This window comes from Anoplolepis gracilipes, chromosome 10 (assembly GCF_047496725.1).
Source record: "Anoplolepis gracilipes chromosome 10, ASM4749672v1, whole genome shotgun sequence".
Lineage (NCBI taxonomy): Eukaryota > Metazoa > Arthropoda > Insecta > Hymenoptera > Formicidae > Anoplolepis > Anoplolepis gracilipes.
Genome location: NC_132979.1, coordinates 11,387,871 through 11,403,233, shown reverse-complemented (window position 1 = coordinate 11,403,233; position 15,363 = coordinate 11,387,871). Strand labels below are relative to the sequence as shown.

The window sequence follows — 15,363 nt, the reverse complement described above, 5'->3', positions numbered from 1 at the left end:
GCAGTGAACTCGGGGAGTCTTATAAGACTCTCCTCGCCCCAAACTGGCCTAAGATCCGGCCATTAGGGGGGGAGGTGAGAGTCACATTCTCACCTCCCCCAGAGGTCAACGGGGGGTGGGTGCGGGAACACCCACTCCCCATTGCACCTTGGCCCCAAGGAAGGCGGCAGCGTTGCGTGGTGGTCTCGCAATGCCGCCGATGATGCACCACTGAGTATTCTCAGTGGTGCGTCATAGAGAAAGGAAATCCCCCCCGACCATCTGGGGGGACTGGCGGGGGTGGGTCCTGGTTGAATGCTAACGCGACCCCAGGGCCAACCCACCATTCAATCGCCGAGTAAGATCACCGTGGAGTTTTAATGGGTATACCCCGATATATACGGGGGAGTCCCACATACCCCCGGGGAGTTCTCGCTCCTCGGGGGATGCGTAAAGCATTTCTCCACGTTAAAAAAAAAAAAAAAAACAAAATTATGCACTCAGATATGTGCGGACTAATGCGCACATCACTCGGAGGTGTAAGGTATTTCGCAACTTTCATTGATGATAAAACAAGGTACACTGAAATTGTATTTTTAAAGAAACGTTCAGAAATTCTAAATGCATTTAAAAATTATATGCGACAAGCCAGATTAGAAACGAGGCAGAATATAAAAGTATTGCGAACGAACAATGCTAAAGAATATTTATCACGAGAATTTACAGATCTACTGGAATCTGAAGGAATAAGGAGGCAGCTGACAGTGGAACACACTCCGCAGCAGAATGGTATAGCAGAACGTGCGAACCGCACGCTAGTTGAGATGGCACGCTGCATCAGTCAAAATTACCACTCAGTCTATGGGCAGAAGCTATAAACACCGCGAACTTTATAAGAAATAGATGCCCGACGAAAGCCCTAAGTAATAAAACTCCATTCGAGATGTGGAATCAACGGAAACCATATTTGGGTTTCATGCGTATTTTTGGATCAAAGACGATTACATTATAAAAGGAAATAAATTTGAAGCAAAAGGAAATCTCTGATGGTAGGATATTCTAGCGAGTCGAAGGCTATGGTGTCTCTACAGACTATGGTGTCCCAAAACAAAGACTATAATAAAAAGTCGTGATGTACGCTTTCTTGAAAGTGTGATGTCGGAAAAAGGAAGCACAACTGAAATATTGGAAGTTGAAAACACGAGTGAAATGTTAGAGATTCCGATTAATTCATGTTAGACACCAAAAAGGAAAATCATGAAGACAGCGAAAATACAGAAGTAACAGAGGTACCGGGAAGCGAATCAATAGAGGAGGATTTTCGTACTCCAAATCAAGATTTAATTGTGGATAACAGCGATGAAGAACTTCAGGAGGATTCTACGAGCGTGATAGAAGAGACGCCTATACAGAGGCAAACTAAAAAAGGTCCAGGTCGATCGAAAAAGGTACGAATAGGAAAACCCGAAAGGCCAAGAAAACTATTCAACGAAATATCAAATGAAGGCGAAGTCTATATACTGAAGAACTATCAAATGTGAGAGATATTCTATAGCGAAAGGACAGAGAATCATGACTAGCCGCGATGCAGACGGAATATAATACGTTGGTTGAAAACAAAACGTGGGAGCTAACGAACAGGCCAACAGATAAGAAGATTTTAACCAACAGATGGATATTTAAGCTAAAAAGAAATCAGGATGGATCCGTGAACAAATATAAAGCCTGGTTGATTGCCGGAGGACACGAACAAAGAGCGGGAATCGATTATGAAGAAGTTTTTGTTCCGGTGGCACGCTACGAAACTATACGCACTCTCTTAGCTGTAGCTGTGGAAAAGAAGTTACACGTGCATCAAATGGATGTTGTTGCGGCTTACGTGCAAGGAGATCTACACGAAGAAATTTATATGGAGCAGCCCGAGATGTTTGAAATGGAAAATCAGCGGAACAAAGTATGTCGGTTAAAGAAACCGTTATATAGACTAAAACAGGCAGGAAGAGCTTGGTACACTAAATTAGATAAGTATTTCTCAAAAATAAGTTTGAAAAAATCTGATATAGATCCTTGCGTATATGTATTAGGAGAAAATTCACGAGATCGCGTGATAGTAATTATCTACGTTGATGATTTATTAATAGCAGCATCTAATTTTAAAAATTTACAGAATATTAAAAATAAATTAATGATAAGTTTTAAAATGAAAGATTTAGGACCGATATGTAACATACTTTGAATTAATGTTAGTAGGGAAGGCTCAACCGGCAGTATCAAACTAACATAAACTAAATATATACACTCTCTAATTAATAAGTTTAATATGACAGAATGTAAAGCCGTAGCTACCCCTATGGAAATAAGTACCGTGTTGACGAAACGATCAGTGCCTCAAACGGAAGAAGAAAGAAGTCAAATGAAAAATGTGCCATACAGAGAACTAGTAGGTGCGTTAATTTATTTATCGAATGCGACTCGACCAGATTTAGCATTTGTAGCTAGTGCGCTCAGTCGTTTTTGTGCGGATCCTGGCCCTATTCATTGGAAATTAGCGAAGCGAGTGTTACGATACTTACAAAGCACATTAAATCATGGAATTAAATACTCTGAATCTGATAATAATAAGTTAACAGCGTACGTAGACTCAGACTTTGAATTTTCATAGAAAGTTCGTAATCTTCAATTTATCTTTATGTTTTATATAAATGTTAAATTAAAATAATAATTATTATAATAAATTGTGAGTTATACTTATACAATTAAATAAATAAATGTATTAATCCATGTATTATTTCATGAAGTGTTATTATTATATCCATTTCAATTCCGATTATATATAGGCGATTATGTATAATATAATTGTTATTAGTCAAAACTTTTAACAATATAACTTTGTTGAATTTAATCTATTTTTACATACAATATATTAAAATAACAATATATATTATACTTGAAAATAGTTTATATTATATAGCTATAAATATATTATAGTAATATATCATGGTAAAATTTAAATACTATTTCCACAAAATGTTTATGATACAATATCAAGAAACGTTTCTATAATGTTTTATATGTAAGTATCTGAATGCGGACATTAACCGTTTATGTTATCTTTCTATATACATCTCTATATACATCTCTAAAACAATTCACGTTACAAAGACACATTATTGAAACGTATTAAATACGTTACTTTGTATAGTGGGTTATTCCTACAATTTTTAATTCTCTTTTTAAAATAATAAATAAATAATATATATTTCTAACAGTTTGTAATAATATGAATTTATAACAATTTAGTTATAGAAATCTCGTAAAGGAGTGCAAAAAAAGAAAAAAACTAAAAACAAAGAAGAAAAGCCAATTGAAAAAAAAAGCAACCAGGTCATTTCAACCAAACATCCAACAAAGAAACGACCTCCTTTAAAATGTTTGCAACATTTATTTTTCGAGAAAAGATATTTTACTAAGACATTCTAAAAAAAATTAGAAACACAAAGAAAGATATACAAGGTTTCCCAGAACACCCTTAACAACGCTCGTGAGCAGGTAGGGCATAGTAAACTGAGCAAAAAAGTCTTATACCATTTTGCGATTTTCGCAATAATTATTAAAATATTAATTAAAAACGCTCAGCGTATAATATGAAGTATATATATGGGTATATATATATATAGATATTATAGATATTAGTTATATATATATATAATTTATTATAGAGTAAATAAAATTAATATTTCATGAAAATAAAGGAATAAGAGTTCTTATCAACAAAGATATCTCCATTTAAAAGCGTAAATTTTTTCTGTCAACTCTTATTTATATAGCAAACAAATAATGAAATTCAATTTAATATTCTCTCAGTTAGAGTGTCACAATTAATAGGATTTTAAAAAATATTTAAAATAAATTTATGTTTATAATGAATTTGTGGTAGACTTGCAAATATATATAAATTTATAAAATTCTTGAAACAAATAATATTTACTTCTAGAAAATAAATTTTTTTAAATTTAGTAATAATTTATTTTTTAAAAGTAACAGTAACGGTAACGCGTAACTTTTAAAAAAACTAAGTTCCCAACTCTGAATATAATATGCATTTTTCTACATCTAATATATGTACAACTTACATATCTCTTACATACTTGCAAAATATATTTTTAGATAAAGAATTTCTCAAAACATTTTATGTACTAATAAATATACATAATTAAAATATTAAAGACTTAAAATAACTTAATGCAAATAGCTAGTTGTTATAATAATTTTTACAAAGTTTTTAATTATTTTATTAATACAACATTTGAATAATAATAATAATAACTTTTCTTTATTACCGAGCAATTAGAACATTGCGGTACAAATATGATAATGGATAAATAGGTATACATATGTATATTTTAAGTATTCCCTAACTTAATTAAAAAGATTTTATATTGTTATAACAATTAATATTAACGAATGCGAAAATCAATAAACAAAAAAGAGTACAAATATGATACACAACATATCCATGTAGAACGAAAAGTCATAATAAAAAGTCGAAATATGTCAAAGTGACAAAAAATAATAGGAAAATTTTTGTAATCATATTCTCGTCTTTTTAACGTTATTTGACTTTGCACTTTGACATTTCTGTTCTATTAAAATAACAAATATTTAAAAAATGGATTCTTACCTGCTCGCGAGAAAAGCCTCTTTCTCTGAAATTATCTGACAGAATTTGTTTTTTTCAGCCTAGTATCAGAAATACTATAGCAGGATGATAATAATTTGCTCCTCAATGCGCTCGCACCGTAAAGTTGAGAGGAATCACCTTTAAACAAAGAAAATATTACTGTCACTAACACTGATACGATGCACCATACAATACAACCAGATAAAAAAATAATATTTATTCATTTAAATGTAAATGAATGTAATATAATATAACCCTAAATTATTAAAATTTCTTTATTTTGTAACAATTCTATAAAAATATGAAACTGTAAATATATTATAATAATATATACCATAGTAAAATTTAAATACTATTTCCACACAATATCAAGAAATGTTTCTATAATATTTTATATGTAAGTATCTGAATGCGGACCTTAACTGTTTATGTTACCTCTCTAAAATGTTTCTGTATACATCTCTAAAACAATTCACGTTACAAAGAAACATTGAAACGTATTAAATAGGTTACTTTGTATAGTGGGTAATTCCTTCAATTTTTATTCTCTTTTTGGAGTAATAAATAATATATATTTTTAACAGTTTGTAATAATATGAATTTATAACAATTTAGTTATAACAATTTAGTTATAGAAATCTCGTAAAGGAGTGCAAAAAAAGAGAAAACTAAGAACAAAGAATAAAAACCAATTGAAAAAAAAGAAAGATCATTTCAACCAAACATCCAACAAAGAAACGATCTCATTTAAAATGTTTCTAACATTTATTTTTCGAGAAAAGATATTTTACTAAGACATTCTAAAACAAATTAGAAATACAAAGAAAGATATACAGACTGTCCCGGAACACTTTTAACAACGTTTGTGAACAGGTAGGGCACAGTAAACTGAGTAAAAAAGTCTTATACCATTTTGCGATTTTCGCAATAATTATTAAAATATTAATTAAAAACACTTAGCGAACAATATTATACATATCTACAAGATGTTCGGTAATAATCGCCCCAACTCTCTAGAGCAGATAGAGCAGATCAAACTGAACATAAAAGTCTTGTATCATTTTGCAATTTTCGCAATAATTATTAAAATATTAATTAAAAACGCTCAGCGTATAATATGAGGTATATATATGGGTATATATATATATATATATATATATATATATATATATAATTTATTATAGAGTAAAACATTTTAATTAACAAAATAATCATTTCAAGCAACAGTTACCTGTATTTTAATTTTCGGCACACTACACTTTTTGCAACGTTCTTCCTAGACTGGGTCCGTGGGACCCGTAACTTTTTTTTCTATACACACTGCTCAGCAGCTGGGGCTGGACCAAGTCGGCTTGGATGTCAGAGTGGTAGAGGGTATGCCAGAGTTTCCCCTAGTCCGTACTCCCCACTCCTCTTAGTACAGAGTTACAGTAGTTACCTGTAGTACAGGTAGGAGAAAAAAGGTGTCGGGTCTGTCAGACCCAGTCTAGGAACTGAGGGTTAATTAATAATTTAATTAAATTATTTCAAAATTAATATCAGGAGTCTACTCGAATCTTTTCTTAATCTTCCAGATATTTTTATTTAAAATTTTAAGCAAAACGAATATTTTAAAGATTTTTTTGTAATTTTATAAAATAAATTTTTTTATTGTGTGAGTTTTCTAACATTTGTCACTCATATGAAAGAAAAAATTTCCCAGAATCTCAATAAAATGAAAATTCCCTGATCTTTCCAAATATAAAAAAATCACTAAAAATTTCCAGTTTTTAATATTTTTCCAGGAAATAAGCAGTCTACATATTTTGTGTTCATTATATAGATAAAGAAAGGAAAATTTTCTTATATTATATTAATAGAGAGACACATTACTTCGTTATATGACATAACGTAACATGCCTTATGTGTTTCTTACAAAGAGAATATTCAAATAAGGAAGACAATTTTTAAAAATAAAATTTAATCCGAAATATTAAGATATCGAGGGGATGAGTTTTTTAAATAGGTTTTTTGTTCTAGTCATATCTAGATAATTAATTTTCTTTTAAATTGCTTGTAACGTAATAAAAAGATTAATGTTGGAAAATGCTTTAGTTTATAGATTTTTTTTCTATTCTTATCAGCATGTATTATACAAAAATAATTTACAAAATTTAAACTCTTACAGAGAGAGAAAGAAAAGTTCACAAAAAAAAAGAAAGTAATAAAGCAAATTATCAAAAACTTTGTTGCTTAGATGTACGAAATTAACATGTTTCAAAAATTGCAAACTACGCATGTAATTAAAGTTTTGAATTAAAAGGAAATCTAGAAAAATGGAATAATAATAAAACCCTAATTTATAATTTTAATTTTACAAGCGCACTTCTCTTACATTATATGGATACATCAATAATATATAGGATATCCGTAAATTTTTGAGAAATAAAATATAGCATAAAAAAATTTTCAAAAAAGTATGTGTAATTGAGATTTGTAAAAATATTTGTAAGTATAGGATATAAAAGTATTTAAAATTATTTATTTCCAGTAGTAATTTTTACGCGATTATAAAGCGTAAATATAATTGGAATAATTACAATTTAATCACACACGTTTCATTATAAATATTTTAATCTTTTCTAATTTATTAATTTATTTTATATTTATATTTTTGAGATTTTTTAAGATGAGAAACGGACTTGTGTATAGGAAAAGTCAAGGTAACCTTTTGTTTTATGTTCCAACCTCTTTAGAAACAAGCGTTATATTTAAACATCACAACGAGATGAGTCACGTAGGCGTCGAAAAAATTGTTAGCAATATATTGAATAATTACTGGTTCCTAAATATGAGAGCAAAGGTCGATAAACACGTAAAAAGCTGTTTGAAATGTATCGCTTTTACTCCGAGAACAGAAAAGTCCGAAGGCCTATTAAACAATCTCTTTGTATAATTATTTTATCGATCAATTAACTTACCTATATATTAGCATTAGGAAGAATTTATATATTTTATGTATCTTTTGTAATGAATTTTAAAAAGTTAATTTTACTTATGCGTGTGTTTATTCGAATTATAATGTGTAGTCTGCGTAACTTGAAATATTTCTTTTATTTATTTATTCTTTATTATCATTTAATCGGGGCGATTAACGGTCAGAATGGCCGAATTGTAAGCCGTTATAATTTGAAATCATGACAAACCGTCGAGGCGATATTATTCTATTGATATGTATTACCGAGCGACCTATAATATTATTTAGATTTAGGATAATAGACGCGCAAACAACAAGACGACTAACAAAGGCGACGATAACTGACAAAAATAGGAAGATCGAGAAGGACCGAGAGAAATAAAAACAGGGACACAGGGTCCTGGAGTGAGAGTCGTAAATTCGGAGTCGGTTAGATCTCAACGAGCATCGAACACCAACGCAGCCTATACGCCCAGAGATTGTAATTATTAATAAAAGAGATTATCTCTTAATTTAATTTTCCTTAGAGTGATTGTTTTTATCTCTCTCTCCGCACACTACAATCTTTCAATTTATTTTCGGAAAGCATTTAATCGATTTTTATATTCGGCTAATTTTCTTACAGCTAACTCAAAACATTGTTTAGCAAGATGTGGAGTACAAAATAGCTCTTCTTTAATATTTATTCATTGTCTAATGGTAAAATCGCTAATTTCGACATTGGTCTTATGATGATTCCCTTGGTTGTAATTATCGTCGCCGACCGGGCAATGTTATTCGATTCAAGGTGAATTTTCTTTACGCGGCCCATCATCCAATGCAGCGGTGGCAGTCTCTGTTGTTTTATTAGCACCACTTGGCCGACCTTTAATTGCTTGCCCTTATTGGTTGACCATTTATATCGCGGCTGTAACTGATTTAAATATTCTTGGCTCCATCGGTTCCAAAAATGTTGTCGGAGTTGTCCACTCTTTGTCAATGCAACAATTTATTTTGATTATATCGGTTAATATCGGTCAAATCACGGCAAGGAACTCCACTCAACATATCACCAACCAAAAAATGCCCTGGCGTAAGATAATCTAGATCATTTGGATCGGAGATTAACGCTGTTAGTGGACGCGAATCCAATATAGCCTCTATTTCACACAATACAGTATGCAAGTCCTCGAATGTGAGATGCGCGGTACCTATACTGCCGCCTCCCAAGGTCCTCCAAAATGTGGAGCGGAGAGCGGAATGAAACACCACGATATCTTTGAGTCGCAGCAAAACTGCTTTATTTTACTTTGAGTTTCCTCAGCTTTGTGAAATTCATAAAATTCCGATAACTGACGCTCCCTTAAAGTTAGTGTCATTGTCAGAATAGATGTTAACCAGAGTTCGCCTACGAGAAACAAATCGCCTTAACAAGGCCAAAAATGAGTCGGTAGATAGATCACTTAATTCTATTTGAATTGCCTTTGTGGCAAAGCACACGAATATGCAAATGTAAGCTTTACTATTGCGGGCATTTCTTCGTTTACATTCTCGTATAATGATCGGTCCGGCATAATCAATGCCACACGTTGAAAATGGTCAAGACGGTCTCACTCTGTGAGTTGGTAACGTTCCTATTTTGATCTCAGAAACTAAAGGTTTACATCTAAAACAGGTGATGCATTGTCGGATGATTTTTCGCGCAATGGATCGAATTGCGCACGGGCAAAAATTTTGTCTCACCTTTGTTATAGTACCCTGTAGGCCCGCGTGCAAGACATTTACGTGCTCCTGTCGAATAATAACCTGCGTCAATTGATGATTCTTTGGTAATAAAATAGAATGCCGATTATTGTATGGTAATTGTGAGTTTTTTAGTCTTCCGCCGACTCGAATCAACTAATCATCTAAAAACGGCGATAATAAAACTAATGAACTGGAAGAACTAATAGGCAAGTTTTTCTTTAATTGCTCTATCTCACTAGAAAAAACTTCTTGCTGTACGAATTTACATATTAAATTCAATGCTCTTGAAATTTTGCCGTGCGACAAATTAATATCCGTTCTGTTAGGTGTTTAATAATACCTTCTTAGAAATGGCAGACAGTAGTTGTAGAAGAAAAAAAATACAAATACAAATAATAAAAAAAGAAAAAGAGGTAAATTCTACAAAAAAGAAAAAGGGGATTTATTAAAAATTCTCGAATATGAGAATTAAGTATATTAAGATTCTCGAATATGAGAATTAATGTAATTATTCTTGGTAAATATACCAAGAAAAATTCGTGCCCTGTGCACCAATCAGTTTGGTGGAAAAAATTTAATTTTCTACAAAACCGACGCACTACCATCCGCGATCAGCTCTTAATCGGCTTCTTTCTAATTTAAAAAGAAAAAGCTTTAATCATTTTATAAACCTACACATAATATAATATTATATATTATATTTATTTATAAATGAAAGATTACTTGTTTTAGCAGAGAGTAAAGAGGTACAAACAAATTTAACTTTGTTAAGAAATTCACCTAAAAAAAGAGAATTAAAGAAAAAAATTGTTATGCTGCGAAGCAAAATTAACAGGTTGCAGGAGAAGAAAAATACAGATACGAATAATAATAAAAGATAAAGAGGTAAATTTAATTAAAAAGAAAAAGCTTTACTCATTTTATAAACCTGCACATAATATAATATTATATATTATATTTATTTATAAATGAAAGATTATTTGTTTTTGCAGAGAGTAAAGAGATACAAACAGATTTAACTTTGTTAAGAAATTCACCTTTAAAAAAGAAAATTAAAGGGAAGAATTTTTATGCTGCGAAGCAAAATTAACAGGTTGCAGGAAACCAAAGAACAAACAAATAATAGATCAAAAGAAGGTACAGAAAAAGAAAGCAAAAGTATTATTTGGATATATTTTAAGAAAGAAGATGCTATTTCCTCTCGTTGTACGTATGCACAAAAGTTAAGCACAAAAGTTTTAAAGAGTGCTGGTAATACCACCAATTTGATATGGCATTTAAAAAGAAAACATCCAGTGCATCTAGAGTCTAACTCAATATCAAAGCGCCAAAAAATAAGTGTTTTGACAAAGCAAAAAGGACCCAGAACCATCAAGTTCAGCATCTACAGTTTCAATGACATCAACTCCTGATGCCGAAACTCCTGAATCAGAAAACTCAGCTTTTAAATGGTCCCACCGGGCCCATTCTCCTCCTCATTGAGGAATATCGAAAGCAAGAGGAAGATGTTACATTAAATAAGAAAACGATTGTTATTTATTATAATGATTTGAATTTGTGCATGACCTTTCTCACAGATTAATTGTTTTTTACAGGCAAAATGTCGCAAAAGCGAATATGGAACTCAATAAGTGATGTCCTTTGTAACCATAGACACGATGTTACTGGTCCACGGTGCCAAAGTAAATTTAATGACATGAAGAGAACATTCAAATCCATCAAGGACTATAATTGTAAATCAGGCAATAATCCAATATGATGATATATATCCTGATATATTTTTTTGATACATACGAATAATAAAGAAAACTAATTAAAGTACAATTTCATTTCAATTAAATAAATGTCTTAACTAAAGTACAAATAAAAAATGTAAAATTAGCATATTATATAATTTTATATATACCCAGAAAGGATCGATAGCGAAATCCCTTAGATAAATGAAACCAAACAACAAACACAGTTTCATAATCTTAAGAGACAAACAAATGGTGCAAAATAGGAATCTCCAAGTTTTCTAAGAAGCCGTACCGGGCTCACCAATCAGCAATATTCAAAAATAAGGCGGAAAAGGACCTCGCCAAACGACAGTTTTACACGTCGTAATCTCAAAAGTACTCCCGCCAAGGTGAATATACATCAATATATATTATAAAAAACTATTCAAAACTAACTATATTTTTGTATTAAAAAATATATAGTTAAATTACAAAGTAATAGTATAATTTTATGTTAACTAGCATTTATGTTAATAACTTTTTGTTCAAATAATTTATGAAATTATTAATTTGTTAATTATTATAATTTGATATAAAACAATAATTTCAGGTAAATACTTTAGATTAAAAACAAATAGAGAAATGCACGTCATTGTCGTATTATTGCGAATTATTGAATGTCTTTATACATATATTTTACTGAAACGTAGAAAAAGATAAATCAGATGGTTGCATAGGCGATGGCATACTAGACCGATCAAATGAAAGTTCGATATCGAGACTATGGGTGCTTTCCAGCAAGATACATAGGTGACACTGTGTAACACAGTGTTGACAAAAGTGCTTTCCAACTACGGCACAAGTCGACACAATCGTACACAGCTAAAATACTGTGTTTGACTGTCATCGTTTTGTGGCACTCCATAAGTACCAACATAATATTTTACATTTGGTATTATTTATTTTTTATATAGTGATATTGCGGTAGGAAATAACCAAGTTTGGATTGTGTATATGAGAAAGCTTTTGTTTATTTTATAATTTTCAAGTGAATACTGTGAATAGTAGTGATTGAACCAAAGGTTCTCTCGTCAACTAAAAAAGAACCAGCTGAAAAAAGATTTTCTTAAACCATGGAAAGTATTTAGTACATATTTTTAGTTCATATTTTATTTGTTAAAACAATAATTATTTTATTAATACAATAATTAATTTACTAACGTATTGACATATTTCTGCGTACTTTTACGTTGATTTAATAATAATTAATTATATTCGTTTATTTAATGCTACACGATTCTTATAGTTTATTTAATAATAATTAATCATTATATACTTTCTAATTACAGTAGAAATAGAAGAATATATATGCAAACACTAAATAAATTCATCTCTTCATTAGAGCTAACAACCGTCCATAAAAAACCGTTTAAAAAATAAAGAAATTTATATGGACAGCAACAACGTTTTATTTGCAAATGGCAATGATCTGGATATCAATGATGAACGTAAGTTTATTACAGTTTTATCTTACTTATTAAAGTTGGATTCCAAAATGTCCTCTTCAAGAAAAATTTTACTCAAAATACATGGTACATGTATTTTACTCAAAATACATGGTACATGTAATATGTACATGATTTATTGTATTTATACAATTATTTTTGAAATACACAATTTATATTTTTTACTTATTCTTACAGCATATAATACTTGTCAGAAAATGGTACACACAAACATAGAAAGCAGTAAACAATCTACTAAACAAAATAATTATATATATATATATATATATATATATATATATTAATTATATATATATATAAATTATTTTTCCATATTAGTTTTAAAAGTGCTATTTAATATTTCATAGGTGTAATGTGGACTGATAATGCTATAATGGCTCTTCTTAGTCTCTATGAAGTCAATATGCATATGTTAGATCATCCGAAAAAAAAACCAAAATTTGGGCAGCAATATCAGATGGCTTGAAAGATTTCGGAATTGAAGTAAGATAAATAATAGCATACTTTTTTATAAACATACTTAAATAATATTGTTTATATAAAACTATACTGTCTTTAAAGAAAAAAATATCTCGACTTTATAGTCAATCATAAAACAACATTCAAGAAGTTCAATTTTAGACACACACACACACACCACGCACACGCACACACACACAGTTTCTGAGTGTGCATTTATCCAGCCAAAAGGATGTAAATTGTGCTTTTAAATCGCCACCACTGGCTGAGACTGTATGTGTTTCTTTGAGTCCTAGTTCCTCCGCTTCTGCAGTTTCAATTGCCTCGCTATTGATGAATAATAAAAAAGTTCATCCCTGGCATGGAACAGGGTCGAACCTCGCAAATAAAAAATTAAACACTGAACAACAGTGGTTACAATTTTTAGAAAAAAAAGAACAAAGAGATACTGATCGTGAGAAGAGGTATGCGAAATCTGAAAAGAGAGCGACTGAAAACCTTATGTTGAAAAAACAAATAGTAAATTTAAAAAGAAAACACAGATAGAACAGAAAAAAGAATTATTAAATAAAAAATTAAAAGAGAAAGAAAATAACATGCTGAAATTATGAAAATAGAAGAAACGAAATGCAAATTGCTAAAAAAATTATTATGTAATGGAAATGTAAAAGACATCGATGATTCTGATGAATAATAGATTATTGTTACTGTTAAACTACACTATTCATGATTAAAGATAAATTGTCATTGTTTATGAAGTAACTTGAGAAGAACTCAAAAATATACTATGAATGATATTAATTTTTCAGATTCCGATCTTATAATTGAAATCAACTTAAGATCCCATTCTGCATAGCATATTTCATTGGTTGAATGGGATTTTAAGATGATCTTAAATATAAATTCGATTTATGAATATCATTTATAGCATATTTGTCAGTCCAATACCGTTCTATATGTGCATACTTGAAAAAGACTGAAAAATATTAAATAGAAATAATATATAGCGATGATGTACAATATATTTTTCTCTAAGTTCATTAGCTGAATTGTAATGCAGATTTTTTTACGACTCGTGCGTCATGGAAAGAACCCGACTGACCACAATATATATACTTATATTTTTCACCAAATATTATGCTTTACTTTTTTATTTTTTAAATTTAATAAAAATATGCTATTGTTTAATTGCAATTACGATAAAAATTTCTTGCAAATGCTCTATTGATTCTTTATTTCCAGTATATTTTGTAGGACAGAACCATGTAAACCGTGCGGTCTCGTGCAGCGGACCAAAATGATCTAGGTGAAGGATCTCTAGAGGTGATTTAGGTAATGGAAAAAGATGTTTCCCTCCCAAATCTATTAACTGAGCTATTAGACATAATAAAAGCAAAACAATTTTCTACATAACCGTGTACTCTCCTCCTAAGATGTGGAAATCAATAATTCTGATTAATTTCTTTTATTGTTTTTTCAGATCCGCAATGCCCCATCTCGTCATGATGAGCTCTCAATATATTTGTCACCATTGATTCAAGTACAACAAATTTCAAAGTACTTCCATCCTTTTTATATACCATTCCATCCACTAATCCGAACTTATTACTATCTACGTATTCTAATTCTCTACTAATTTCTTGTAATTTAGGATCTGCGAGTTGCCGATATTCCAGCTCTCTTTCAAGTGAAAGAGCGTTGACGTACGCGACGCCACGGCTGAGTGCGTCCATGTGATTCATCCGCTTCCCTGGTCGATGCGCAACGCTAAAATGATAATTTGCAGAGTGAGCGTCCATCTAGCTATTCTTGGATTTAAATTGGCTCTATTTATCGCATGTACCAACGCATGACAATCAGTTATAATTTTAAATGAATTTAAACCATATAAATATAAATGGAAACGCTCCACTACTTTCACTATCGTTAGCATCTCTAATTCAAAAGAATGATATTTTTTTTCAACTTGATTGATTGCCCGGCTGAAATAAGCTACCAGAACCCAGACGTTATTCTTTTGCTTCTGCAACAAGATCGCACCGAGGCCCATACTACACGCATTGGTATGCAGCTCGGTGTCCGTAGTCGGGTTATACAATCTCAGTACTGGAGGTGAAGTTCCTTCTTTAAATTTTCAAAAGAGTCTACTCAAGATTCATTAAAATTAAATTCTATTGATTTTTTTAACAAGTCCTGTAATAAGCGAACGATTAGCGCGTAATCTTTAATGAATTTCCTAAAATAGCTAGTCAAGCCTAAAAACCGTTGTACTTCCGTGGCGTTTGTAGGTTGTTTAAATCCGTTTATCGCTTTTGTATG

General features: G+C 30.8%; 1 protein-coding gene and 1 pseudogene across 1 annotated transcript in view; one reads left to right on the top strand and one right to left on the bottom strand.

Moving 5' to 3' along the window:
- LOC140670241 (uncharacterized) overlaps positions 1–4,683 on the bottom strand; it is a 109,235-nt gene extending 104,552 nt beyond the window's left edge. The window contains exon 1 of the mRNA XM_072900813.1: positions 4,661–4,683. The gene's annotated coding sequence lies outside the window, so the exon portion shown is untranslated. The remainder of the gene's footprint in view (positions 1–4,660) is intronic.
- Positions 4,684–12,509: 7,826 nt separating this feature from the next.
- Positions 12,510–13,738, top strand: LOC140670660 (uncharacterized; annotated as a pseudogene).
- The last annotated feature ends 1,625 nt before the right edge of the window (positions 13,739–15,363 follow it).